Source organism: Lissotriton helveticus, chromosome 6, assembly GCF_964261635.1.
Source record: "Lissotriton helveticus chromosome 6, aLisHel1.1, whole genome shotgun sequence".
Classification (NCBI taxonomy): Eukaryota; Metazoa; Chordata; class Amphibia; order Caudata; family Salamandridae; genus Lissotriton; species Lissotriton helveticus.
In genome coordinates this window covers 2,036,441,444-2,036,469,118 of record NC_136067.1, presented here as the reverse complement: position 1 = coordinate 2,036,469,118, position 27,675 = coordinate 2,036,441,444, and the positions used below count along the sequence as shown (strand labels likewise).

Below are 27,675 nucleotides of genomic sequence, written 5' to 3'. Positions count from 1 at the left end.
CTAACTATAACGGAGGAATTTCAATGGTTTTGTACGAGTGAAATGTTCAGCTAACTATAACACCCCTAAAACCTATGTTTTTTTTCAGTGAATTTCTAAGGTTTTTTAAATGCTAATTCCTAACTATAACATGTTTGAAACCTATGTTTTTTTCATTATATATATATATATATATATATATATATATATATATCTATACACACACACACACACACACGCAAGCTAAGTTTGGCTATATCTTAACATTTATTTGGCTCTAAAAAGTAAAAAGTCAAGAACTTCATGTGTTATGGTATTGCTATCACGCATTGTCGTAAGTCAACATACTCCACCTCAGTCAGTACTTAATAAAGTTTGAGATGACATGTATTTCAGAGAGTCATTGATTGCAATCAATGATGGCTAGTAGCTAAGTGACTGTTAACGTATTTGTTAATCTTACTACAATTCAACTTTTTTCCTTGAAATTAAAAAATATTAATTGTAAATGTAAAAACATATTCAGTTATAAAATTAGAAGAAAAGTAACATTTCATAGAAGAGGTTGTGATAACCATACGTTTTATATTACTGCTTACACGCACATGATTTCTGGAATAGATTTTCTATTAGGAAACGAAATGGGAATTGGTTAGAAGAAATTATTTTCTTAAATTATTTAAGAACTTGCTTTTAGCTTCCGCTATCTTCCATAATAGGTTTGCTAAACATGGGAGGACCAGTGCTTAGTTACTTAAAAAAAAAAAAACATAATGCTAGGGCCCTTGTTAGATCACTGCTGATTACACCACTTATTTCCCCTGCCAGTTCCCACTGCCCCCGACAGTACTTACACATCTACTAAACATCACCAACCTACAAGTGTGTCAATTCAAACTGTTCCAGGCCCCCATATAAGCATGGCTTGGGTGGCAGGTTTTAGTCATTTTTAGAGTATATGGAATTAATGAACAACTGTTTTTCTGCTCATCTCTAAATTACACAAACAGCGCCACCATGTGGCACACAGTCACAAGTGCCGGTGTTAACAATTAAGGGCCAGTGCTGAGCACCGGAAACCACTAGCAATAATTTAGCAGTGAGGTGGACTTTCCTTTTGTGACAGTATTTATGAAAGTACATCAATTTCACTTGGTTTTCTTTATACGAAAGTTGTTGAGAATTCATTCATTTATTTTATAGTTGGTGTGATGTGCAGATTTAATTTAAACTTATATGTGTTAAATTATATGGCGCACTTTTGTTTGACGCATTCAGAATGCATAAGGTTTTATGTTCAAGAAAAGCATGTCCTTTATGCATTTTGCATTCAGTGTCACACTTTCCTCAAATTTAAATAGGTAAATATTATTCTAAAAATAATGATAAAAGTGGGCAAAATTCTACGGTATTCGTTGCATTTCATTTTTAAAGATTATTCCAACCCGCTGGTTGTAATTCATGAAAATATAGTACAATTTATCTCAGATGAGTACAGTATCAATAACAAAATTTTTATCTTTTTGAAACAGCGAATAGAGCAAACAAAAAAAATGGAAGTGTCATAATGTGAACCATTTTATGAGGGCACAAATACAACTTTGGATGTATTTACAATGGCAGGATAACATATGTTAATGAATCACTCTTTTGCTGATATGTTGTATATCTTATTAAGCATGTTGATAAATGAGTTACTTACCTTCGGTAAGGCATTATCTGGTAGAGACAATATCTAGCTGCAGATTCCTTACCTTTGAATTTGCCAGAGTGGATCCGGAAGCTTTTGCGCAAGCAATGCCCCTTGTGCGCGCCGTTGGGTGGCTCGATTCGGGTGCGCGTGACGTCGCCGGTGTCATTAGCGTTGGTTATGACATCACGGTCATCTATATAGGTGCCACCCAGCACGCGGACGTCAGTACTTTTTTTTTCTACACCAGAAGTGCAGAGCCACGAAGTAATAATGTGCGTACACGAATAAATCAGAAGGTTTTCCAACGCGTGAGCTGGCCACATCCAGTTGTCCATGTGAGAAGCACGGATTCTCCAAATGGAGTCCACACACTTGCAGCGATTGTCCTTGTGCTTGGTTGATGGTCAATGCAAAAGCGAGTCGCACCGGAAACTGTAAACGTTTGAATTCAAATGGAATATCTGTTGGGATCATTGGAATACGTGGCAAAAGTACATCTTCCCATTCAAAATTGTAGCTTCGATGACATTGTTAATCATCTTTTTCACCAAAAGTCTTGTACCGTTGCAAAGTCGTGGTGGATTGATGTTTCGGATAAGAATGAGAGGCACGCCAATTTTCAATGTCAAAATGTGTGGTGGTATAGGGCAAATCCAGTGAATTCAAGAATTCCGTTGGGTAATTGACAACTTCATCTTGATTCATCACAGTATCGATGGACTTATACGTTGTCGCTTCGCCTGGTATTCCGTTTTGAATGCTGAAATTGATGGCATTTACATCGTTGTTCGTAGCTACTAATATAGCACGTGCACTGAGCCACTGATGATTTTTGTAATTCCGCGCGATATTCGAAAGATTATGAGGGCCCTGGGGGGCCGATATTTAAAAGAAATGTTTACGCCAGAAACCTTCGCGGGAGTGTACTCAACAACTTCCCAAAGTTTCATGGCGATCGGATGAATGGTGTACTAATGCATAAAGGACAAACAGACAGACAGACATACATTCGTTTTTATATATAGAGATTTATCCACCTGGAACTCTTGTGCGGTCAAGGTAGAACGACAACACTATTTTTGTGTGCAGACGTTGGAGACGCTCCTCTTTCCTAGAGGGATGCAGGGGAGAAAAAAAGGTATAATTCCAAAACAAGACCTAGACCGACCAGGCATAGAAAATTCAATATATCGATGGTGTACCGTCAACTGCAAAAACATTTTGCACAATACTCCTCTCTTTTAATTATTGAGGTAGGAGGTATCACCAAAATATGCCATCAAATAAAAACACTTGCCCAAACCCTTGAAAAACGATAAACAGTTGTGAGACAACAATTAACACACACTTATGTGCCTAAATTGGAGAATTGAAGAAGTTAGAAAAAGTGTGTGTGAGCGAGATGGCACCGCACGGGCGAACCACCAACGGGAACCTGGCAGGTACTCACCAGGATTGCCCTGATCTCATCATTGGCGCCATCAAGCTCTAAAGGAAAATAAGTGTCCACATAACAAACAAAACAGTGTTTGTGAGGGAAGGAAGTGCATGGGACAAAACAAACAACCACAATACGTGAGAACAAACAAATACGTGAAAAGCCACAAGAAACACAGGACTTATCTTTATTCTGTTTCTTTCGTGTTGGTCATGGAATGTAAAAAGGTGAAGATGGCTAATCCCTATCTAGCCATACTCCACTTGCCGACATGTTCCATTGCCACTTCCATTTCGGGCAATTTCTTCAGGGCGTCACAAATTTTTGAGTCACTGCATGAGGACTCACATTGTATTCACAACTGAAAAACAAACAAAAATATAAAAACGCACACATATGGTTTGTCATCCTGTTTAAATGCAGAAGCCAGTTAGTGAGAGGCTTCAGAAAATGAGTATGTCACCAGCCATATATAACATCCAGCTATTTACCCTCAAACGACCACTTGGGCTCATACCAGTCGCAATGTCCAAACCAAAATTGGTTTCAAAGTGACTTCAGGTGTAAGTCACTCTTCTTTCCACAATTTTGCTGTAAAAAAATATAGAGCAATATATGATTTCTGATCTCTATGCATTTTTAAATGTTATATAGAGCAATATCTGATTTCTAATCTCTATATATTCTTTTAAAATGTGGGCCATCTTCAAAAATAGAAACCCTCACATCCCCATGTATTCTTAACCATGTGTCCATGTCGATTCATAGGGACAAAAGGGGGCAATTGAACAGTGCCATCAAAAGACTCGAGCAGCCAGCACCGGCATAGCTGACTCAAAGGAATAGATTAAATATACACCCACGTTTCTTAGAGACCACGTTTCTTAGAGATGTATATTGCATGCACTAACCCGGTGCCCGTCACCCTGGGCCATTAAGCACAGTGTTTTTTGTTGTTAAAATGTCGAACATCCATATGCCCACTCAGAACTAATATAATGTCTGCAGATATTGCAAAAGGTCAAATTGCTATACTACTATACCACAATTGCGGCCACTTAATAGGCTAAGGAAAACACACATCCCCCTGCATCTCACCAGAACTCCCGAGGCGACTCCGGGAGCAACGCTGCTTTTAAAATTACTTGGACACTAGTCTACTAGTTCTTAGCCCGCCTACCTGCTTCGCTGTTTGGCGCTACGGAGCCAGCGCTTCTGCTCTTCCTGGCTGCTCCTGTCCTGCTCGCTGACCCAGACCGCCACCGCTGATCGCCCCCTCCCTGCTGACTCTTGGAGTGGGACGGGCGGCTCCACCATCTTGGGCGGGTCTGGGCTCGGCGCTGCAGTTCTTTGGCCCCTCCCCCCTCGTCAAGTACTTCAGGCGGTCAGCTGCTAGCGCGCCTATCCTGCATCTCACCAGAACTCCCGAGGCGACTCCGGGAGCAACGCTGCTTTTAAAATTACTTGGACACTAGTCTACTAGTTCTTAGCCCGCCTACCTGCTTCGCTGTTTGGCGCTACGGAGCCAGCGCTTCTGCTCTTCCTGGCTGCTCCTGTCCTGCTCGCTGACCCAGACCGCCACCGCTGATCGCCCCCTCCCTGCTGACTCTTGGAGTGGGACGGGCGGCTCCACCATCTTGGGCGGGTCTGGGCTCGGCGCTGCAGTTCTTTGGCCCCTCCCCCCTCGTCAAGTACTTCAGGCGGTCAGCTGCTAGCGCGCCTATCCTGCATCTCACCAGAACTCCCGAGGCGACTCCGGGAGCAACGCTGCTTTTAAAATTACTTGGACACTAGTCTACTAGTTCTTAGCCCGCCTACCTGCTTCGCTGTTTGGCGCTACGGAGCCAGCGCTTCTGCTCTTCCTGGCTGCTCCTGTCCTGCTCGCTGACCCAGACCGCCACCGCTGATCGCCCCCTCCCTGCTGACTCTTGGAGTGGGACGGGCGGCTCCACCATCTTGGGCGGGTCTGGGCTCGGCGCTGCAGTTCTTTGGCCCCTCCCCCCTCGTCAAGTACTTCAGGCGGTCAGCTGCTAGCGCGCCTATCCTGCATCTCACCAGAACTCCCGAGGCGACTCCGGGAGCAACGCTGCTTTTAAAATTACTTGGACACTAGTCTACTAGTTCTTAGCCCGCCTACCTGCTTCGCTGTTTGGCGCTACGGAGCCAGCGCTTCTGCTCTTCCTGGCTGCTCCTGTCCTGCTCGCTGACCCAGACCGCCACCGCTGATCGCCCCCTCCCTGCTGACTCTTGGAGTGGGACGGGCGGCTCCACCATCTTGGGCGGGTCTGGGCTCGGCGCTGCAGTTCTTTGGCCCCTCCCCCCTTGCCACACCCCCGGACTCTTTCCCCCATGTGTCGCTACTTAATGGTTACCCAGTCCCGGCCGCGTAGCGGACGCGCGCAGCGGGCGCGACGAAGGCGCGCCGAAGTTGCGCCTAAGTTAAGCCCGTCTGCGCCCGTCCGCGACAGGCCGGGACCAGGGGCCACACCCCCTGCCCTTTCTTTAGCTTATACCTCCGCACAACTCCTAGCTTTCAATGCTGCTTCCCCACTTTCACCCCCACTCTTGCGCCACCTTGACACACTTGGTATTCTCGTCCCTCCTTCCCCTCACTTGACTCCGCTTCTTTCTAGCCCCAATAGCACTTCCCCCCTAGCTACTGATCCCCCCTCTGCCTCCTTTTCCTCCTCCCTCTCTGCCTCTGCCGCTGCCGCCGCTTCTGCCATACTGCTTAACACCCGCTCAGCGGCCAAACATCAGACGGCTCTCTTTAATCTTCTTACCTCCGACTCCCCAGATTTCCTTTTTTTGACCGAAACTTGGTTCACCGCTGACTCCCTTCCCGACCTCTTAGCCATTCTTCCCGACTCCTATTATGCCCTCCGGGCTGATCGTCCGGACGGCAAGGTGGGGGGAGGGGTGGCGATGATCATTCGGTCAACCCTTAAATTTCAACTTCTTAATTACCCCCCTATCTCTAATGTGGACTACCTAGTGGCCCGCTCTCTCAATCTACCTGTCCCCCTCACTGTTGTCCTTGTGTACCGTCCTCCTCAATCTATGCCCTCTTTTGTAGCCTCCATTCAGGACCTTATGGCCACCCTTGTGGTCAATAATTCTTCCGTCCTATTGCTCGGCGACTTTAATTATTGGCCGGGCGACCCCAGGGAAGACCTTCCCTCGAAAGATTTCTCAGGCACTCTCCAATGCCTAAATTTCACTTCTCATATCTCAGTTCCCACTCATGTCCAGGGTCACATCTTGGACCAAATCTGGTCCTCTCGCCCTATTGTTTCACCCCCTCTTGTTTCCCCTTGCGTCTGGTCGGATCATTTTTCCATCTCTTTTGCCATCCTCCTGGGAGTGGTTGACAAGCCTCCCCTCCCTAAGAACATCTCAGCCCGCAATTGGAATCGAACGGACCTTGACTCTCTCTCGCTCACTTTGGCTTCATCTGTCCCTACCCTCACCAATCTTTCTCTTGATTCTCAGGTCAATGCCATTGGCACATGGCTTTCCTCCTCCTGCGACCTTGTCGCTCCGCTTAAAAAGATCAAGGCGATGCGTCCTCATGACGCGCACAAATGGTTCTCTCCAGAACTTAAAACTCTTAAACTCGACCTAAGGCGGTCGGAACGCCACTGGAGACGGAACTATTGCCCCTTGTTGCGCGCCAAATACAAATCACTCCTTGCTGAATATAAAAATGCGATCCTGGCGGCAAAAACCGCCTATTTCTCTGAGAGAGTAGCTCTCGCGAATAACAAATCCCGTGAAATCTTCTCTCTGGTCTACAATCTTGCCACCTCTGATCGCTCCACCCCCAGTCCGGTTCCCTCACAGTCCCTCTGTTCTTCACTTAACGATTTTTTTATTGATAAGATCGTTAAGATCAAAGCTAACATTCCCACACTGCCACAACCCCGCCCCACCTGTCTTCCCATCTATCCTCCCTTCTCTTTCTCCTCTTTCCCTCCTCTTTCTACTGAACTATTTCTTAATCTACTGATCAAAATCAAGTCCGGTTCCCCCTTGGATTGCGCGCCAGCACGCATCCTTAAAACCCTCTTCACCACTTGCTCTGGACCTCCTCTTGCCCTCCTTAACTCCTCTCTGGCTCTTGGATCTGTCCCCTCCTCTTTCAAATCTGCCATAGTCCTTCCGATTTTAAAGAAAACTGGTTTAGATCCCTCTCTTCCCTCCAATTTCCGTCCCATCTCTCTCCTTCCCTACCTGGGCAAGATCCTCGAGGCTCATGTCACTTCTTGCCTCTCCTCTTACATTGAGGAGAACAGCCTCCTTGCATCCCATCAGGCAGGATTTCGCCCGGGCCACTCCACGGAGATGGTGGTCCTCGCAGTCTTGGATGAGCTTAAGGGGAAGGCTGACTCCAATCTCCCCCAGGCTCTGGTCCTTCTCGATTTGTCCGCTGCGTTTGACACGGTCGACCATGCCATCCTTCTCGACCGTGTCAGCGCAGCGGGCATTCGGGGCGTGGCCTTTTCCTGGCTGGCGTCCTTCCTTCAGGATAGGTCCCAGGCAGTTCATCTCTCCGGTTTTTCCGCTCCTCCCCGTCCTGTCACTTGTGGAGTTCCCCAAGGCTCTTCTCTCTCCCCTCTCCTCTTCAATCTCTATATTCACCCCCTCATCACTTCTCTTCTTGAGCTGGGGGTCTCTGTGTATAACTACGCAGATGACCTTCAGCTCGTCTTCGATCTTTCTTCCTCCCCTGACTCTCTTCCCAAGTTCTGTTCCACTTTAGTTTTCATTTCTGACTGGATGTGCGCTAACCAACTGAAGCTCAATCCAGATAAAACCGAACTTGTTCTCACCGGTGGCTCTTCTAACCCCTGGACTCCCGCACATTGGCCCCTCTCTTTTGGTCCCCCCCCTGTTCCCTCTTCTTCTGTCCGCACTCTTGGCATCAAAGTCAGTCATGACTTATCCATGCACAGTCAGATCAGCTCGGTTGTGTCCTCCTGCTTTCTTTCTCTCCGTTTAATCCGGAAAATCTCCCGCTTCTTCTCCTCTGATGCTCTCAAATCCATAGTCATGGCCCTCGTCATCTCTCGCCTTGACTACGGGAATGGCTTGTATGTGGGCATACCTGCTTACGAATCTCGCCGCCTACAGGCCATTCAAAACCAAGCCGCTCGTCTCATTCTCTCCCTCCCCAAATCCTCTCATATCACCCCGGCTCTTAAATCACTTCACTGGCTCCCTGTTCGTCTCAGATCCTTTTTCAAACTGGCCTGTCTAGCATTCTTGGCTCACTCTCGCTCCGCACCCCTGTTCATCAACTCTCTTGTCTCTTCCCATGCCCCTGTCCGCACCCTCCGTTCTTCCTCTCTCTCTCTTCTTCACACCCCTCGTTTCCGCAAATCCAGAACCGGGGGAACCCGATTCTCAGTCCTTGCCCCCCAGTTTTGGAATAGCCTTCCTCTCTCTATTCGCTCCATTCCCATCTACTCCCACTTTCGCAAAGCCCTTAAAACCTTCCTCTTCCTTCAGGCATTTCCCTCTTAAATCTTTCCTGGGTCCCCTCTGCCGAGTTTCTGATCAGGTCCCCAGCGCCAGGAAGCCGCTTGGCCATCGCGCGCTTTATTAAATATTTTATTCATTCATTCATTCTGAACAGATGTCTCCTATTCGGGTCCCTAGACCTCCGTCTCCGTTGGGCTGCCAAAAAGTCTAAATCTTACCGGTGATACGCGGGGAAGCAGCGTTCTCTCAGCACTCGCGAACACCGGATGCTCCTAACTCTGGCTAAAATAGTCCCTTCGAACTACAAACACTGGCGAAATATCGCGTGTGTATAGGTCCACCATCTTGCAACAGGATAAGACCCACATAGAATGTAAAACACTCGCAAAGTATCGCGTGACCAAGGGTCCGCCATCTTAGGCAGGGCTAAGATCCATGTACTTCAAAGGGGCCCACGAGATCGTGCAATAATGCCTAATTGATATTACAACATTAAATAGGCAAAAAGACTTTTTGTTGATAAAACCTCTTCATTAAAGTAGTAATAAAACCCACTCTGCCCTAAAATAAACTTTTTGGCAAAAAGGACTCCGGTAGATGTCAAATGGGCACAAATACATTATATTCAAACCCAAATTGTTTGAAAAAAGTGTGTATATATTAATAGAGGGGCGTATTATGACCCCTTTATTTAAAAGCGAACGATTTTGAAAGTCAAATGATCTATACATGAATGTACTGGAGCCTACAGAATTCTATTAAACCACTTAAGAGAGGATGGTCAAAAATGGGGACACAGATGTTATATTTGTTGAGTTGATGGTGTGTTATAGAGTGAAGTTGGACATTGATGCGCCTAGTCCCATAGAGCAGTGTACTAGAAAGTCAAAGTTTTTGTCAGGATAATGAAGGAATTTTTTTTTTCCCTTTTTCAAAATGTGTCACACTGATATTGTAATTGAATTACCGAGTAAGGTATATTACAATCAAAATGGAAAGAGAGACATTAGTGCACCTTGTTCCATTACAGAAGTTCATTCAGACCTATCTGTTCACATTTTTCTTGATAGATCCATCTTGCTTCTTTGGTAGTAAGCAGCCGCTCTACCGTTCCAGAGTCACCTATAACTTTCTCTAGTACCACCCATTTGAAAGAGTGCTTGTTGGTATGGCAGTGTTGGACCAACTTGGTGGTAAGTTTCCCTACCCTGATGGTGCTGAGATGTTAATTGTGTGTTAATTGTTGTCTCACAACAGTTTATCGTTTTTCAAGGGTTTGGGCAAGTGTTTTTATTTGATGGCATATTTTGGTGATACATCCTACCTCAATAATTAAAAGAGAGGAGTATTGTGCAAAAAGTTTTTGCAGTTGACGGTACAGCATCAATATATTGAATTTTCTATGCCTGGTCGGTCTAGGTCTTGTTTTGGAATTATATAATTGAGTGGAGGGTGACCAATGACCGATTTTTCCCTCTAAGCTCCTTTTTGTTTACTGCAGCGTGTACGGCGGCTCAGCCGTGAGAGCCTTTCTTTTCTTGCCCTAAAGGTAACTCTTCCCTTGATTGTACACGCCACTCTGTTTTGTCTTCCTGTGTCTGAGGGTCCCTCCACCTGTCACATCCAGCTGATAATTTTATCCATATTATGGACAAAAATTGTCTAGCATTTACAGACGATCAAATAGCCACAATTTTAGCTGGACCTTCACTACTCTCTGATTCTCCTTTTCTAGGGAACACAACAGTTAGAGAAGAATGGGAGAAGCTTAGCAATCTCAAAAAGAAACAAGTCAGGATTGCCCTTCATGGGGCGTTAATGTCTGAATACTACACATCAGGAGCCTCACGAGGAAGTCTTCTAGTGAGAATAGAGCCTAGGATTTTTCTGGATGATAAAAAGTTCAGGGCAGATTGGAGCTATATAGCCAACAAATGCACCAGGGATTGGCTAATTCTCATCATTAGCACAGCTCAACGATTGAGTGAGGAACTCTGGAAAGAAATTTTAGAACTGGAGGAAAGCATTAGTCGTGATAACACTCTTACTAATGCTAAAGAACATCTCTCCAAAATACAAGACGACCTGAACGAATACAAACACTCTTACTAATGCTAAAGAACATCTCTCCAAAATACAAGACGACCTGAACGAATACAAGAGCTATATGATCAACCAGAAAATCAAAGGCCTCCAAAGAAACCTTCAAAGATACTCTCATGAATGGGCTTTTCCCTACGTTAATGATACATACTATCAGTCAGGGCCAGAACAAGTTAATCAAAGTGGGCCACGTAGAGGGCGGGGTGGCAGACAACAACAAAGACGCACCCCTGCGAACTGGACATTCGACAACACATCCAGTGAGGACGAACAAGATAGGCCCCAAACCAGTAGAGTGAGATTCAACCCCCAGGAACAAACCAACGCAGACCTAGGGGTGTTGTTACGTTCTTTTTTAGGCCAGGGTCAAGGGGCCAACAGGGGCGGAGGACAAATTGGAAAAGGAAGAGGTCGGGGCAACCGTCCTCCACCTCAATGGCAAGCATTCTCCCCACGACAAACCCAGAGCAGGGGCAGACAACCCCTATAAACAATATAGTGGTTAATTTGTCTAACCATACCCTGTCTGAAAACGAACTAAGAGTACTTAACAAAGGTTTGGGCTTTGTTCCGACACCAACGCATGACTCTTATAAATGTAGAGTGGAGTTTTTTGAAACGGTCCGAAAAATGAAACTTAAAAAATTCTTTGCGAAACAACCACAGGAAGACCAAAGAGGGTTCAACACTAACCTAAGAAAACCCTCTACTTTTGTACCCCCGGGGGGGTCTGTGGGCCCTGAAATTGCGGTCTTTGAATCTAAAGTTCTTCACGATATAGAACTGTTGAAAACAAAACAATCAAATACCAACTATAAGAATATGTCTAGATCGGATTGGGAAGCTGTGAGGAGTTTACAAAATAACAGTGATGTAACAATAAAAAGCGCGGATAAGGGAGCAGCGGTAGTTGTGCTTAATACAAGCGACTATGAGACAGAGGTCAACCGTTTACTCAATGTCCGAGCCAACTACCAGCCACTGAACAAAGATCCTACCCCTGAATTACTTACCATCATTAAAAGGATGGTAGGAGAAGCCAAAGAAAAGAACTGCATTTCGGCAAAAGAAGCAGAGTTTCTGGTGAATACCAGTCCCAGAACTCCTGCATTCTACATCCTCCCAAAAATTCATAAGCCTGCCGGGCCCCCACCGGGCAGGCCTATTGTCTCGGGGATACAATCTGTTTTGGAACCGTTATCGCAATTCGCGGACTACTTTCTACGCGAATCGGTTGTCACACAGCAGTCTTTTGTTAAGGACACCATGGACATCTTAAATGTCATCAAAGATATGCCCTTTAATCCAGATACCGAAATATTGGTAACAATAGACATTGAGTCGCTGTATTGCTGCATCCCTCAGGACGCCACGCTTGTGGCAGCAGCACGCGCCCTGAGGACGCAGGAATGGTTCTATGATGCACCACAAACCTTCGTTTTGCAGTGCATCGAATTGGCCCTGACTAGAAATTTCTTTTGTTACAAAGACCAGATGTTCTTGCAAATTACGGGTACCTCAATGGGGGCTACGATGGCACCCAGTCTGGCCTGTATCTATGTTGGCCAATTCGAGGAGCACGTGTCTGGTCTGGGGATGAAGCCAGACTCCTGGAATTCCTCAACTGGCTTAATGCACAGGACCAATGCCTGCGTTTTACGTGGTCTCACAGTCGAGAATCGGCAGTTTACCTGGATTTAGACATTTCGGCCAGCAATGGTGGGCTTGTCGCCAGTGTCCATCATAAACCCACCGACAGGAACTCTCTTTTGGCGTATGACTCATACCATCCGAGGGCCCTGAGAGACAACCTGCCGGTGGGTCAGTTTCTAAGATATCGCAGGAACTGTTCGACCACAGAAGTATATAAGGACCAGGCACAAGTCCTGTGTGAGAAACTTGAAAAGAGGAACTATCCAAATAAGATCATAAAACAAGCTAAGAAACGTGCTCTGAATACACCTAGAAGTGCCCTACTTGAAGTTAACTGTAAAGAAAAGAGTGACTGTCTCCCCGTGGTTATGACTTTTGATCCGTTGGCCACTAAAATAAGGCAATCTATACGCAAGCACTGGTCCTTGTTGTCCAGCGGTGATTTCAAAATGCCCCCGCCTAGGTTTGCCTTCAAGCGTTCAAGTAACCTTAAGGACAAACTGGTCCATACTAGGCCGCAGGATAGAAAAAAGTCAAAAAACAGCACAATCCCCAGTGGTCATTTTCCTTGTGGAGGATGTTTGGTCTGTCCTTTGACGTTTAAGACATCTGAGGTCACTTTGCAATCAGGCAGAAAATTGTATCTATCCCATTTTAGCAATTGCAATACCACGAATGTGGTATATAGACTTGAGTGCGAATGTGGGTTACAATATATTGGACTCACCACCCGAAAAATTAAAACGCGGATACAAGAACATCTCAGCACCATCAGGGTAGGGAAACTTACCACCAAGTTGGTCCAACACTGCCATACCAACAAGCACTCTTTCAAATGGGTGGTACTAGAGAAAGTTATAGGTGACTCTGGAACGGTAGAGCGGCTGCTTACTACCAAAGAAGCAAGATGGATCTATCAAGAAAAATATAAACAGATAGGTCTGAATGAACTTCTGGAATGGAACAAGGTGCACTAATGTCTCTCTTTCCATTTTGATTGTAATATACCTTACTCATTAATTCAATTACAATATCAGTGTGACACATTTTGAAAAAGGGAAAAAAATTCCTTCATTATCCTGACAGAACCTTTTACTTTCTAGTACACTGCTCTATGGGACTAGGTGCATCAATGTCCAACTTCACTCTATAACACACCATCAACTCAACAAATATAACATCTGTGTCCCCCATTTTTGTCCATCCTCTCTTTAGTGGTTTAATAGAATTCTGTAGGCTCCAGTACATTCATGTATAGATCATTTGACTTTCAAAATCATTCGCTTTTAAATAAAGGGGTCATAATACGCACCTCTATTAATATATACACACTTTTTTCAAACAATTTGGGTTTGAATATAATGTATTCGTGCCCATTTGACATCTACCGGAGTCCTTTTTGCCAAAAAGTTTATTTTAGGGCAGAGTGGGTTTTATTACTACTTTAATGAAGAGGTTTTATCAACAAAAAGTCTTTTTGCCTATTCAATGTTGTAATATCGATTAGGCATTATTGCACGATCTCGTGGGCCCCTTTGAAGTACATGGATCTTAGCCCTGCCTAAGTTGGTGGACCCGTGGTCACGCGATACTTCGCGAGTGTTTTACATTCTATGTGCGTCTTATCCTGTTGCAAGATGGTGGACCCATACACACGCAATATTTCGCGAGTGTTTGTAGTTCGAAGGGACTATTTTAGCCAGAGTTAGGAGCATCCGGTGTTCGCGAGTGCTGAGAGAACGCTGCTTCCCCGCGTATCACCGGTAAGATTTAGACTTTTTGGCAGCCCAACGGAGACGGAGGTTTAGGGACCCGAATAGGAGACATCTGTTCAGATAAGGGGAATGTGTGTTTTCCTTAGCCTATTAAGTGGCCGCAATTGTGGTATAGTAGTATAGCAATTTTACCTTTTGCAATATCTGTGGACATTATATTTGTTCTGAGTGGGCATATGGATGTTCGACATTTTAACAAGAAAAAACACTGTGCTTAATGGCCCAGCGTGACGGGCACCGGGTTAGTGCATGCAATATACATCTCTAAGAAACGTGGTCTCTAAAAAACGCGGGTGTATATTTCATCTATTCCTTTGAGTCAGCTATGCCGGTGCTGGCTGCTTGAGTCTTTTGATGGCACTGTTCAATTGCCCCCTTTTGTCCCTATAAATCGACATGGACACATGGTTAAGAATACATGGGGATGTGAGGGTTTCTATTTTTGAAGATGGCCCACATTTTAAAAGAATATATAGAGATTAGAAATCAGATATTGCTCTATATAACATTTAAAAATGCATAGAGATCAGAAATCATATATTGCTCTATATTTTTTTACAGCAAAATTGTGGAAAGAAGAGTGACTTACAGCTGAAGTCACTTTGAAACCAATTTTGGTTTGGACATTGCGACTGGTATGAGCCCAAGTGGTCGTTTGAGGGTAAATAGCTGGATGTTATATATGGCTGGTGACATACTCATTTTCTGAAGCCTCTCACTAACTGGCTTCTGCATTTAAACAGGATGACAAACCATATGTGTGCGTTTTTATATTTTTGTTTGTTTTTCAGTTGTGAATACAATGTGTGTCCTCATGCAGTGACTCAAAAATTTGTGACGCCCTGAAGAAATTGCCCGAAATGGAAGTGGCAATGAAACATGTCGGCAAGTGGAGTATGGCTAGATAGGGATTAGCCATCTTCACCTTTTTACATTCCATGACCAACACGAAAGAAACAGAATAAAGATAAGTCCCGTGTTGCTTGTGGCTTTTCACGTATTTGTTTGTTCTCACGTATTGTGGTTGTTTGTTTTGTCCCATGCACTGCATTCCCTCACAAACACTGTTTTGTGTGTTATGTGGACACTTATTTTCCTTTAGAGCTTGATGGCGCCAATGATGAGATAAGGGCAATCCTGATGAGTACCTGCCAGGTTCCCGTTGGTGGTTCGCCCGTGAGGTGCCATCTCGCTCACACACACTTTTTCTAACTTCTTCAATTCTCCAATTTAGGCACATAAGTGTGTGTTAATTGTTGTTTCACAACTGTTTATCGTTTTTCAAGGGTTTGGGCAAGTGTTTTTATTTGATGGCATATTTTGGTGATACCTCCTACCTCAATAATTAAAAGAGAGGAGTATTGTGCAAAAAGTTTTTGCAGTTGACGGTACACCATCGATATATTGAATTTTCTATGCCTGGTCGGTCTAGGTCTTGTTTTGGAATTATATAATTGAGTGGAGGGTGACCAATGACCGATTTTTCCCTCTAAGCACCTTTTTGTTTATTGAGAAAAAAAGGTAGGCAGCGTGATAGACTGACCCAGATGAAATGGGGTCAACACCTTTGGCAAAAATGAAGCATAGGTACGAAGTAACACTTTGTCTGGAAAAGACATGTTGGGAGGCGTATAAGTTATCGCCACAATAAAGGCTGTCATGCTAGTAAGCAGCCGGAGGGGACAAGTGTACAGAGGCTCGAAAACAGCACACATAAGAAAAGTGAGGACCAAATTAACATACCACTGTGGCATAACAAAGGGTGTGGGCGGAAACAAGTAAGCCAGGCCCTTCAAAAACCTATTTACAATTGGAGACCTAAAGAGAGAGGGTTGGTCTGGCAGCCGCAAAAAAGGGGCTAGAGCAGAAACATAACACTTAAGAGTACCCAAAGCAGAGCCCTGCTAGGAAAGGGTCAGAATGAATCGAACAGTGGAAAGAGAAGCAGAAAGAGAGTCAACAGATCTTTCTGTACAGTATAATACAAACTTCTGCCAATGGCAGGCGTATACCGTCTTAGGGGATGGCCGCCTTGTCGCCAAAATAACGTTGCATACTTCAGGAGAAAGGTCAAAAGCCATCAACTGCCACCGGTCAATCTTCACGCATAAAGGCAAAGAGTTGACAAGTTCGGGTGGAGGACCCTCCCCTGCTGTGGCGATAGAAGAGCCTCCAGAAGGGGTAGCCTGATCGGAGGATCGATGCTCATTTTCAGAAGCTTTGGATACTGGACTCTCCTCGCTCAGTCCACAGCCACAAGAATGACTTGGCCTCCGGTCGTTCCTGATCCTCTTTAGAACTCTGGGCAGAAGTGGAATGGGCGGAAAGGCATGCAAGCTCCACTCGCTACGAGCGGCGTCGCTGAGCAATAGCAGCTTTGGAAACTCCAGTATGCAGTATTGCTGACACTGAGCGTTCTCTTCGGAAGCAAACAAGATCTAACCAAGGATTTCTCCAGTGCTGAAAGAGACCTTGCGCCACATCCAACTGGAGACAGCCTGCGTGCGTCCGCTAGACATCAACCCAGTCTGGCGTTTAGAGAACCTGTCAGGTGCAGACCTTTCCAAGATCTGACCACATTGGTGAGATTTCCCTGATGCTACGCCCACTGGAACTTCAGGTCACACTGTAGACCCCCATACGCCACCGGGAATGCTTTACCAACAATGCAGGAGTCAATGAGGCCCAACACCCTCAGAGTTAGTCTCATCGAAATCCATGATAGAGGCTGAAACATCTGAATCATAACCAAAATATCCTGGACTCGATGCTCAGGAGGATAGACCCGAAAGTGCAATGTATCCAGAACAGCCCCGACGAAAGGTAGTGTCTGAGGAGGAGTCAGGTGTGATTCGACTCGTTTCTAGAGAACCCCAGCTACTGAAGGAGGTTCACCATAGTCTGAAGGTGGGAGACGACAGCCTGGAGTGAGGACGCCTTCAACAGCTAGTTGTCGAGGTAGGGGAAAACTGACACCCCTAACCTGAGCAGATGAGTTGCGACTACTGCTATCACCTTGGTGAACATCAGAGGGGCACTGGAAGGCCAGAGGGGAGCACGATAAAATGAAAATACACATCCTACAGGTCCAATGCTACCATCCAATTTTCTTAGACTAGGGCAAAGACCTGAGCTAAAGTAAGCATCTTGAACCTCTCAATCTTGAAGAAGAGATTGACGGTCCAAAGATCTAAAATGTACCGCAACCCTTTGTTCTTTTCAGAATCAGGAGAGCTGTAATTTCCTCTTGGAGCAATTTTTTAAATGAAGCTCCGCCAACCATTCTTCATTTGGCAGAATGGGTGGAGGAAAATAAAGGAAAGGCAGAGAATAGCCCTCCTGAATGATCTGCAAGACCCACTTGTCCGATGTTATGGACCTCGGGTGGGGGAGATGATGATGGATTCTCCCACCAACTGAAGTACCTGCACAACTTGGGAAGTCTGCGCAGGACGGTGGCTGGGATAGGACTAACACAGCTGGAACCCTCTTCTGTTGCCACGAAAGGGGCAAAAGTTAGAACTGGCCACGAGGTGTAAAAGAGAGGCCAAAGGATCTGGCTGTAGCTCGAGAGTCCTTGAACCGCAATAGGGCCAAGTCTGCAATGTCCCCAAACAGAAGGGATCCATTAAATGGCATGTCCATCAAGTTTGCGTTGACATCGCCAGAGAAGTCAGACGTTCTAAGCCAGGCATGGCGCCGCAAGGCCACTGTCGATGAAATAGCTCTGCCCTGCGAATCGGTCGTGTCAAGGCGATCACTTACAGTGAATTTTGCTGCACCTGTCCTGTCCTTAACCACCTGAGAGAGCACAGCCCGGGCCTCCTCCAGGACTTGTGGGAGCATTTACGCAACCGTCTCCTAATGGGAGTGGGATAAACGGCCCAATAAGCATGCTGTATTCACTGACCGCAATGCTAGGCTGGAGGAAGAAATTATCTTCCCAAGTGATTCCAGCCTCTTGGATTCCCTCTCCGTAGGGGCAGAATGGAACGTGACCATGGACGTAGAAGCCAGCACCACCAAGCTTTCAGGAGTGGGGTGTTGACTGAGAAACTTTGGGTGGCCCGGAGCCGGGCGATGGCAACGTGAAATTGTCCTATTCACAGGATTCCCTGTGCTAGGCTTGGACCATGTGCCTAGAAGGACATCAGTAAGTGCATCATTGAAGGCCAAAAGGGTTTCATAGATGGAAGCCCCAAGCTGAAGCACTTCGGTCAGGAGATTAGTTCTGACCTGCAGAGAGCAACTCCAGTCTGATTACCTCAGCTGTTCTCTTGTCCACCTTGGCATAAGATGCCCCCTCCTCCGTAGCCACAATTGGCAGAGAGAACATGCCAGTATCTGTGGAAGTGTCCAGTCCACTGGCCTCCCCAAGTTCCCCAAACCAGTCCATCAGCTCTGCGGAAACATCCTGGTGTTCTAATGGGTCCAATAACCCCTCCCAATCCTCTCCTGAGTCTAAAACATAATCAAAATGTTCAGGTGACAACATAGAATCCCTGAGTTCTATCGACGTTGGACAATGCTATTCGACTCCGTGTCGTAGGGGATAAATGTAAATGTAAATGTAGTTGAGCTTATATAGCGCACAGCTACCCGCAGTGGGTTTCCCGGCGCTTGCTTAGGGAACCCTTCCTGGTATTCCCCTGTGAGATAGCAGGGTATCCACAAGGTGAAAGTCAGGCATCCCGCCGCGAGGGGCCGTTGTAGAGATTAAGCAAGCTATTGCCCAGAGTGTGAACCCGTGAGTCGAGGAGGCACCTGGGGAGAGAATTATCGAGTCCGTGGAATTTTTAGCCCAAGACCCGCCGAGGCGGGGAATTGAACCCTGGTCCAGAACCGATCTCAGCTTCCGGGTCTGCTGCCTCTAACCCCTGAGCCACACTTCTCCACCATGGATGGAGCAGGAATCGCTAGTGGGCATTGGAAGCACCAACTTCGGGTCCGGTGCCGGGAAAGTTTGTGATGGCACGACTGGCGCTATCCCGGATCCGGAATCGTATCCGCAAGGCCCCACCTGCGCAACAGTGGATGGAGTCAAATCCAATGGGTCCCCTTCTGACCCTGCAGGGTCCGAGGGCCCAGCAGAGGAGTCAGCCCGCTCAAACATGCGACGCATGGCCTCGTAAAATTCTTTGATTTGAGCGGGAGTCACTCCAGCTCCTGGAAAGGGAGGGAGGCATGAAGATGACCCTGGCTACTGCTCAGCAGAACCGTGCCTATAGCACGGTGCTCAATACCTCTATCATTGATGGACGACAGTCGAGGCGAAGACAAAGTCCGCTAGGACTTCTTTTTCTTATGTCTCTTCCACGAGTGTCCCGATGACCACGAGTAGGGAGAAGAGGAGTTGGGGCTCCGGGAGCGGTCTCGCGTCCTCTGCTTCTTCAAATGAGACCGGGACCTCCATGGAGTCTCACTGGATGGCATCGACTGCTGGGACACAAAGAGCTTCATAGCCTGCTTCCGCAAGGCCTCTGGAGTTATAGCCTGACAGTCCGAGCACACCTGAGTCGTGGTCGTGCTCGAGAAACCAAAGACGACTAGATGGCTATCGGTTCCGACATCATGCAGTGGAAGGCACTGCACGGTTTAAACCCTGTCTTCCTTGAAGACATCCTTCGCGAAAGAAAAAAAAATGACGAAGTCGACAAAAGTCAGATTAAGCCTGTCAAAAAGCGACAGAGCGGTAGCTCTTCTCTGGAGTGCAGAAAGAAAAGAACTGACGTCCGAGCACCTGGGTGGCACCTATATATGTGACTGAGACGTCATAACCAACGCTAACTATGACATCACGCGGATGCGATTGGAGCCACCCGACGGTGCGCACAAGGGGTATTGCTCAAGCAAACGTTCCCTGATTCAGCCTGACGCCTGGGAAATTCAAAGGTAAGGAATCTACAGCTAGCAATCATTCAGATGCTACATTTACACATGATCTGTAAAGAGCCGGGCAACATGTTTTATAATCAACTTCCTTGCTTTATGTCCAGAAAACACTTAACCGTTGACCCAAACAGCTCTTCTCAGAGCTGCCCTTTCTTTTTAAACCTTTATTCATCATATGTTTTAATCTAAAACTATTGCAAAAATTTATGAACAGTTATTTTTTGTTCAAAAACGTTACTATATATATATATATATATATATATATATTGTTTTAATTGGCAATTGAAGGATATATTCTTTTATTACTTTGACAACTTTTGGCAGCCCAATTAAGGGCCTAGTAAGAAAACAGAGGTAAAAAAGTGTAAAGTAAAGGAGTGTACAGAAAGTTTAACGACTGAAGGAACTATAAGTGAACTAATTCTTCAGCACTATGTCTATACATTATGAATTGTCTTCCATCTCTGTTTTGTCCACCATAGATTCTTCTGCCACAATTACCACAAATTACAGTGTAGGAGAGCCAATAACTCTTGTGCATACTTTTAACTAACACAGCCACATATGAACCTGGCTGGAAGCCCTCCCTTATACTGGGTATGTTTTTTTTTTATTTATACCAAACACAAATGTTGAACAGTGACTTGTGAAGCATGTGATTACAATGCTGGTGGTCGTATGTTAAAATGTGGTGAGGTGACAACACCATTTGAACGTGACAACTATGCTGCAACAAATGTACTAACAACACTGGGAGTTCATTCTGTTCAGTGTACGTCCCCGAGAGACTTGCACCGAGCGATGAGGAGGATGGTCTCGGGCCATCCAACCTAGCATGAAAGCCTTCATTTAGGACAACGATCAGTGTGCCTGTGGTCTGCAACATATTTTGACCTAGGCTCTTTTCAGGTACAGTGACCAATGATGTCATGGGGGTGGGGAGTAATCATCACTCATTGTCAGTCAAGGCACACACACAATGACAGTGAGTGAAGGAGACATTTTGTAGTCTGCTGTTCATTGGTCTTGTCTTTCCTGATCCTCTAGTACCGTAACGCCTTACGAGCTGCGACTCAAATATAAAGATAAATGGATCTATTAATGTTTGCTGTTGTAAAAGTTGCAAAAAGTCTAAAGATTATGTTTGCGGACTAGCGTTGATTCACAATGCACTACAAATGTATAAAGGCTGTTTGCAAACTTAAAAAAAATAAGCCATAGTGTGTGTCTCTGTGAAGCATGCACAAGAATATGGATAGTGTGTTCAAAATGTGTAGGGAGACAGGAGTGTGTATGAATTTTAGGAGTTGAGTCAGGAGTGTACTATTAGTCTGAATGCATATAAATTCATACCTGTGTGTGTATATGCTGTAAAGGTTAAAGGAGTGACTGATCAGTTAAGTATGTCAGCCATGATTGTCAATCTAAATGGATATAGAATCAGCAGTGTATAAGTTTTATAAATGTGTGAGACATCAGTAGTGTGAGTTTTTCCAAGTGTGTACATATGTTTTCATTACGTAGAGTGTGTCTCAGTGTGTATACACTCTCGGTGTCACAGTTTGAGCCTCTGGTATCATAGAATGTCTCTATTCAGCATTCTGAATCAGTGTATGTATTACACATAGTGTGAATATATCGGGTGTCTGATAGATATTTCAAAACACTATAATACTGTCTGAGTAAATCCACTTCAGCTCCTCATCTGCTTGTCCATCTGTCATTTAAAGAGCATAATAGACATTAGGTCAGTAGAATTGGGGGGATGGGGAATGCAACAGAAAGACAAAAACACTGTTATTACAATATACAACAGGTAGGTAGTAGTGTTCCCTAAGAGGGAAATAACCGTACATCAAACAAGAATCGTATATGAGAATAACAGTAATCAGCTTGGATAGTTATTATTAGTGGCTGTCAGTACAGCGGGGTGCTTGTGTAAACTCAAACACCTACTACCTAAAGGTGCTGTCAGCACGTTATAAAATAACATGCATGCAAATACACAAGATTGTCTGTGAGAAGAGGCATACCTGAATAACAGTGTTTTTGTACACAAAATTATTTGCTTGTAGCAGCACACCCATTACCATGTAAATCAATCCAAATTCGTTTTGGACAATTGTTAGTTGCAAATTGTGTCACAATTGTACTAAACATACAAGGATAATACAATGAGATGAGTAATATGACTAGCATTCAGATGGTCCACTCGATCATTAGTAGAAAATTATTTTATTAAATCTTAAGAATTCACAGCACACGATTCAGCCGACACATGTTTCGTCTGTACTCAGACTTTTTCAAGGCAATGTTGGGAATGAGGAACAACCAATTCCAAAGTGAGTCTGATCCCGCGGCACATCCGGAAGCGTGTTCGCCAGCCCAATGAGAGTTACGCAATGTACCCGGTGGCCTCTCCCCAACGCCGTAGTAGCCATCTTGACTCTGGCGGAAGTAGTTGAAAAAGGTCTCTGAAGTTTCTTTATTGGCTAGGGTATAGCACAGTAGAGCACATTTGTCTACACACAACACTCTGGACAAGTTTCCTTTCTGGACTGCCCTTCCTTTCTTAGTACCGGTGAATCTAGTCATCCATTTGGTACTCTTTAGTCTGATCTATGTATAACGTAGGGCTCTCTTTAGATCGAACATATGAAACTTCTCCTCCCCCTAAGAGGAATGTTGTGGAGAGAAGAAAGAGGGAGCATGATGAACTGCTCCACATTAAAATGCAATACTGGGTCCGAAGCACCAATTTGTCAGGGAAGAAGGTGGTAAATGACGGCCATACCAACAGTACATGCCGCAGATGGCACGTAGAAGGAATCTACGCATGGGCTAAAATATTGTGCACATCAAGACAGTCAGGACCAAGTTAAAGTCCCACTGTGGCATGATAACATATACAGGAGGAAACATACACATGAATCCTTTAAAAGACCTGTCCTACAACCAGAAGTGTAACAAAAAATGGTCAGGCAAACTTAGAAAGACAGAAAGGGAGGAGGAGACAAATATCCTCTAACTGTGCCCAAAGCAAAGACTTGCGGGGACAGTGACAAAATAAACATTGGCCTGAAGAGAATCAGCCAGATGGTTCGCAAACTAGGCTACAAATTTCGCTCAACCACAATAAACCGACTTGGTAGAGGGTCACTGAGCCCCCAGAATAACATCCACCATTTCTGCATGGCAAATCAAACCCACATGGTTGGTGCTGATCAATCTACACACAAGGAAGAGTAGGTTGTGGAGGTTCAGGTGCAGAACGCAGCCATGTTCCTGAGACTGAAGGTCCTCCGGAAGAGGTAAATGGAAAGGAGGGCAAATACTCAGGCTTAGCAGGTAGGAGTACAGCTCTCTCCTGGCTCAATCCACAGCTTTTAGGGGGAAATTAGCTTAGTCCCTCATAACCCTCTTCAGACCTCGGAGCAGAAGTGGCAGTGGTGGATAGGCATTCGTGAGACTGCTTCTCCACTGAAGGCAGAATGTGCCTACAAGGGAGCCATGATCTGGAAACTCCAGAGTGCATTAGCTGCAGCACTACACAATCTCGGTTGTGGCAAAATGATGTACACTAGGCATACCCCCACTGGATAAAGAAGCCTTGAACCACGTACGGTTACAAGCACCATTTGTGGCCTGTCAGATGTCTGCTGAGCTCATCCACCCCGGTATTTAGAAAGTCTGCCAAACGATTGCCCGTCTGAGAGATCCCTAGGAGAGCAAGTCTCCACCAGAGCTTTGGCACTTCCTGGCACTGAGCCCACAACCCCTTACAGTCTTGGGTGTTACAGTGCCATATGGCGGTTGTATGGTGCACCAGATAGATGGTAGACTTGTTTTCCCTGATTGGCAAGCTAAAGTCCTTCAGGGCAACTGAAGGGTGAGTAGTTCCAGAAGATTGATATGATGCCTATACTCCCATAGAGACCAGAGACCCCTGATTTCCCCCACTCTAGAAATGATTTATCCATCACTACTGAGGGCTCTGGGTGGGAAAGGGAGCATGGCATGTCAAAAACCGGGTTGGCCTCTGGCAGCAACTGCTGCAGAACCCAGGCTGTCATGTCTGAGATATGGATGTTGTCCAGGAGGAAACGCCAGTGCTGAGCCCCCGGCAGGCAAAGGTTCCACGGTGGAGCTGTATTGCCAAAGAGCACGGGGAACCAGTAGTGTGCAAAAGGCCAGGAAGACAAGAAACCAACGACCTATCCACACTGGAAAACAAAAGAGAGCCTTAAACATTGAGATCATAACCTCAGACTCATGGTCTTGCTGCCAGGGTGAAAAGGCCTTGAAAACCACGGAGTCCATGATGGCCCTATTTGAAAGGAATCCTCTGGGTCGCCCCAAATGGGATTTCAGTTGGGTGTTCGAGAACCTGAGGAACAACAACAGGGAGATTGTTTGCTGGTAGTGCTCGACTGATTGCAATGAGCTTCCTTTCCAAATAACCAGTCATCAAGGTATAGGAATACCTGCATCTCGACCACCACCGCTGTCACCTTTGGGGACACTCGGGGAACTGAGGGGAGGCCAAAGGATAGGACGGTAAACTGAAAATATTCTGACCCCACCATGAACAAAGGAAGCACCCATGGGACTTCAGGATGGGCACATGAAAGTTAGTGTCATGCAAGTCCAAGGAAGGTATGTGTCCTGCAAGCACCTGAGTGCTGAGTGAGGGGGGACATCCTGAACGTGTCCTTCTGCAGCAAGGCATTCAAGAAGGAGTAGTTTCTTAACTGTAACTCCAGTTCTATTGTAGGGGGATTTTCGTGATAGTCAATCATGTGGAATAGTCCCGCCCATGTGCGTGGACCCCGGAGCACTTCATTAGATATATCTTTTAAGTTGTCATCTTCTGCCTTTCTTCAGGAAGGTCTGTATGGGAACTTAAAAGATAAAAAGACAATAATGCAGCCTAAGCAACAAGGCTACACTGGCTATTACTTCATCTTGAAGTGAAAAAAGATAGCCAGTTTAACTTTAAATTTAGTAATTTGCTGAGTTTTTCACATAGAAAACTCTCCTTCACATAACTCCTTTTTTCACGATAGAGATGAAAAGGAATGGGTAGAGAAGCACCCATGGGCTGCCATTATGTGTCTACAAATGGGTACCGTGCCTTTAAGGGTCTCCAGAAACCCCCGGTATCCCATGAGGCACAGCCAGAGGCATTTACTTTCAGTTCTTTTGAAGGCGTAAAGAAGCAGGGCCTGCTGAGTCTTGGGCCTGCTGTGTCTGCCACTGGGGAGGAGGGCGGGTTGTTTATGTCTATCACGGAAATACCCCTACAAGAGAACTGGAGTTACAGGTAATAAACTACTCCTTCTCTTGTACACAGCTCAAGCCGGATCGCGCTCTGTTTTGTTTAACGCTCTGCTACCTGTGAGCAAGAAATACATTGGCAGCAGAGTCTGTATGGTTTCTTGGTGACGCCCTTCCGGATCTGTACAGTTAGGCCCCAGAGGCCTAAGGGGGCACTATCCCAGGCCGGCCCCACTCGTTAGTTGGTGCGCGAGTGCAAAGTGTCCCGGGGTTGAGAACCCCACTAAAATTTAGCGAGGCACTTGCACAAAGGTTTAGGCTGACAACGTGCCACCCCCCCCCCCCCCCTCACCCCCCAAAAAAATAAGACTTGTCACCTCTGTGGAAGGCCTTGTGGTCTGTCACCCAGACCCCCACCCTCATTAACCTCTGTTCTCCTCGCTAGTCCTTTGTAAAGTCAGAATGGTCTAGGAGGATGAATCCCAAGGGATGGAAGACCCTCTGGCCGACCTCCCTTGGGATGATGACTTTAATGAGGCTGTGGACGCCCCAATTTATTGAGCAGTGGCGGAGGCCATGCCCCCTTTGGAGGAGAGACAATCTCGCCAGAAATTGAACCCTCATCAGTTTTGTTAAGGGGCATGCCAGATGAACTGAACATACCTTCAGATCATTACTGCTTTAAACACAACAATGACCCATTGGTCCTAAACTACTGGTCAAGCTATATCCTCCCATGCTAGCCAAATACCATAGCCACACAACTCTTAAGTCACATTGAGCACAATCTCTAGCCGAGTGACTTCCAATTATGTTTCCATGAGAAGTAATGGATGGAATTCATCCTAATAAACATTTATGAAGAACTGCTTATTTCCAGATACCATGGTCAGGCTTGCAATCTGGGTTGATTAAATCTCTCCATGGTATTTAGCAAGCTTGCCCACACCATACTATTTAGAAAACTGGCACGTTTAGAAATGATATAACTGCTATGTTCTGATTAAAATAATTCTGATCAAATTACATCCACCAAATACAATTGGTGACTTTCTTTCACAAACAACTAATGTGGCAACTCTCTGGGGCCCCACACTTTATGATAATATGCAACATATTCTTCTAGGATTTCATTTAGATTCACATCTGCAGAAAAATGTGTTACACTAGAATGCATCCCAAAAATACAGATCCAAAGATTTCTCCCATATCTAATTTTTTTGCCGTCCTTCATGGAAATCTCACTAAAGTAGGTCTCTTTGGGATCTGTTTTCTTGAAGAGCTGTTGATTATACCAAAGAACAACTATGTCAACCAAACCTGTTGGTCTAACTCCAAGTGCTGTGAAAATATACTTTTGCAGCTGTTGTCTCGTCAGATCACTCAAGTACTATTAATCATCATAATCAGGATAAAGTATTGCAGCAAAATGTATGATTGTTTACCAAACAAAATGATGGGTAACACTGAACTCTTACCTGCTTAACTGGCAGTCAATGAAACAAGTATGAGGGAGTTTTGTTTTAGTTCAAATAGCACTGATTTGTACATAAAGCTTTGCCTAACGAAGAAAATACATGTTTTACTACAAAATAATTCTAGCAGACAACTATGGTAGGCCTCATTAAATACGTTATCATGAATGTTGTTTCTGTAATTAATCTCATTGCTCCCCTTCCCTGTTAGCATGAGCTCAAAGTTAAAACAATGAAATAATTACATTAAATCCCTTCGTAAAAAGCAAAGCAACACAATCAGAATTCATGCCCAATCGGGGCCTCTATCATTTGGAGAGTTGGGGCTACATAGGATAGAAATGGCACTGAAGGGGTACAAAACTCAGACAACTTAGTCATGAAGTCCACTAAAGTGCTTTTAAAGGTTTGGTAGTCTGTGAACAAAGATCAAAGGGAAAGATTTCGAAGAGTAGGTGATCACTTCCCTACAAACTGACAACATCCAATAATAAACCGGTTCACTTTTTCTCACACCTGTGCCTATGCCTGGTAGCAATCAAAGTATAAACTGCTGTAACTGATCCAGGATTTGCGGGGGGATTTGTGAGATATTTTGACTGTACCTGAAAGTTCTTTGGGTTGCCAGTAAAGCAAAAGGAACTAAGAACTAACATAGCTGTATCTGCCATCAAATGGTACTGTATAATGACAGCTATAGAAGGGATGCATGCATACGTTTGAGGTCCACCATTTTGATGAAACATCATCCAAATAGCAGAATGAATGTAAAGGAATACATGGTTACTCCACTTGCAGCTGAGCGCGCTCTGTTGAGCATGCGCCATTACAACAATTTGAGCACATGCATATTTTCTTGATACCTGCAGTCATTGGCTTAGTCAAGCACCCAGAGAAGTGGCTAAG

At 45.2% G+C, this 27,675-nt stretch overlaps 1 protein-coding gene across 4 annotated transcripts in view; it reads right to left on the bottom strand.

Moving 5' to 3' along the window:
* DNMT3A (DNA methyltransferase 3 alpha) overlaps positions 1-27,675 on the bottom strand; it is a 2,120,215-nt gene that overhangs the window by 1,310,452 nt on the left and 782,088 nt on the right. The window contains exon 1 of one of the 4 annotated variants that reach the window (XM_078650042.1): positions 26,773-26,792. The exons of the other annotated variants lie outside the window; for them this stretch is intronic. The gene's annotated coding sequence lies outside the window, so the exon portion shown is untranslated. Of the gene's footprint in view, positions 1-26,772; positions 26,793-27,675 lie in introns of those variants that run through there. 4 annotated transcript variants of the gene reach the window in all.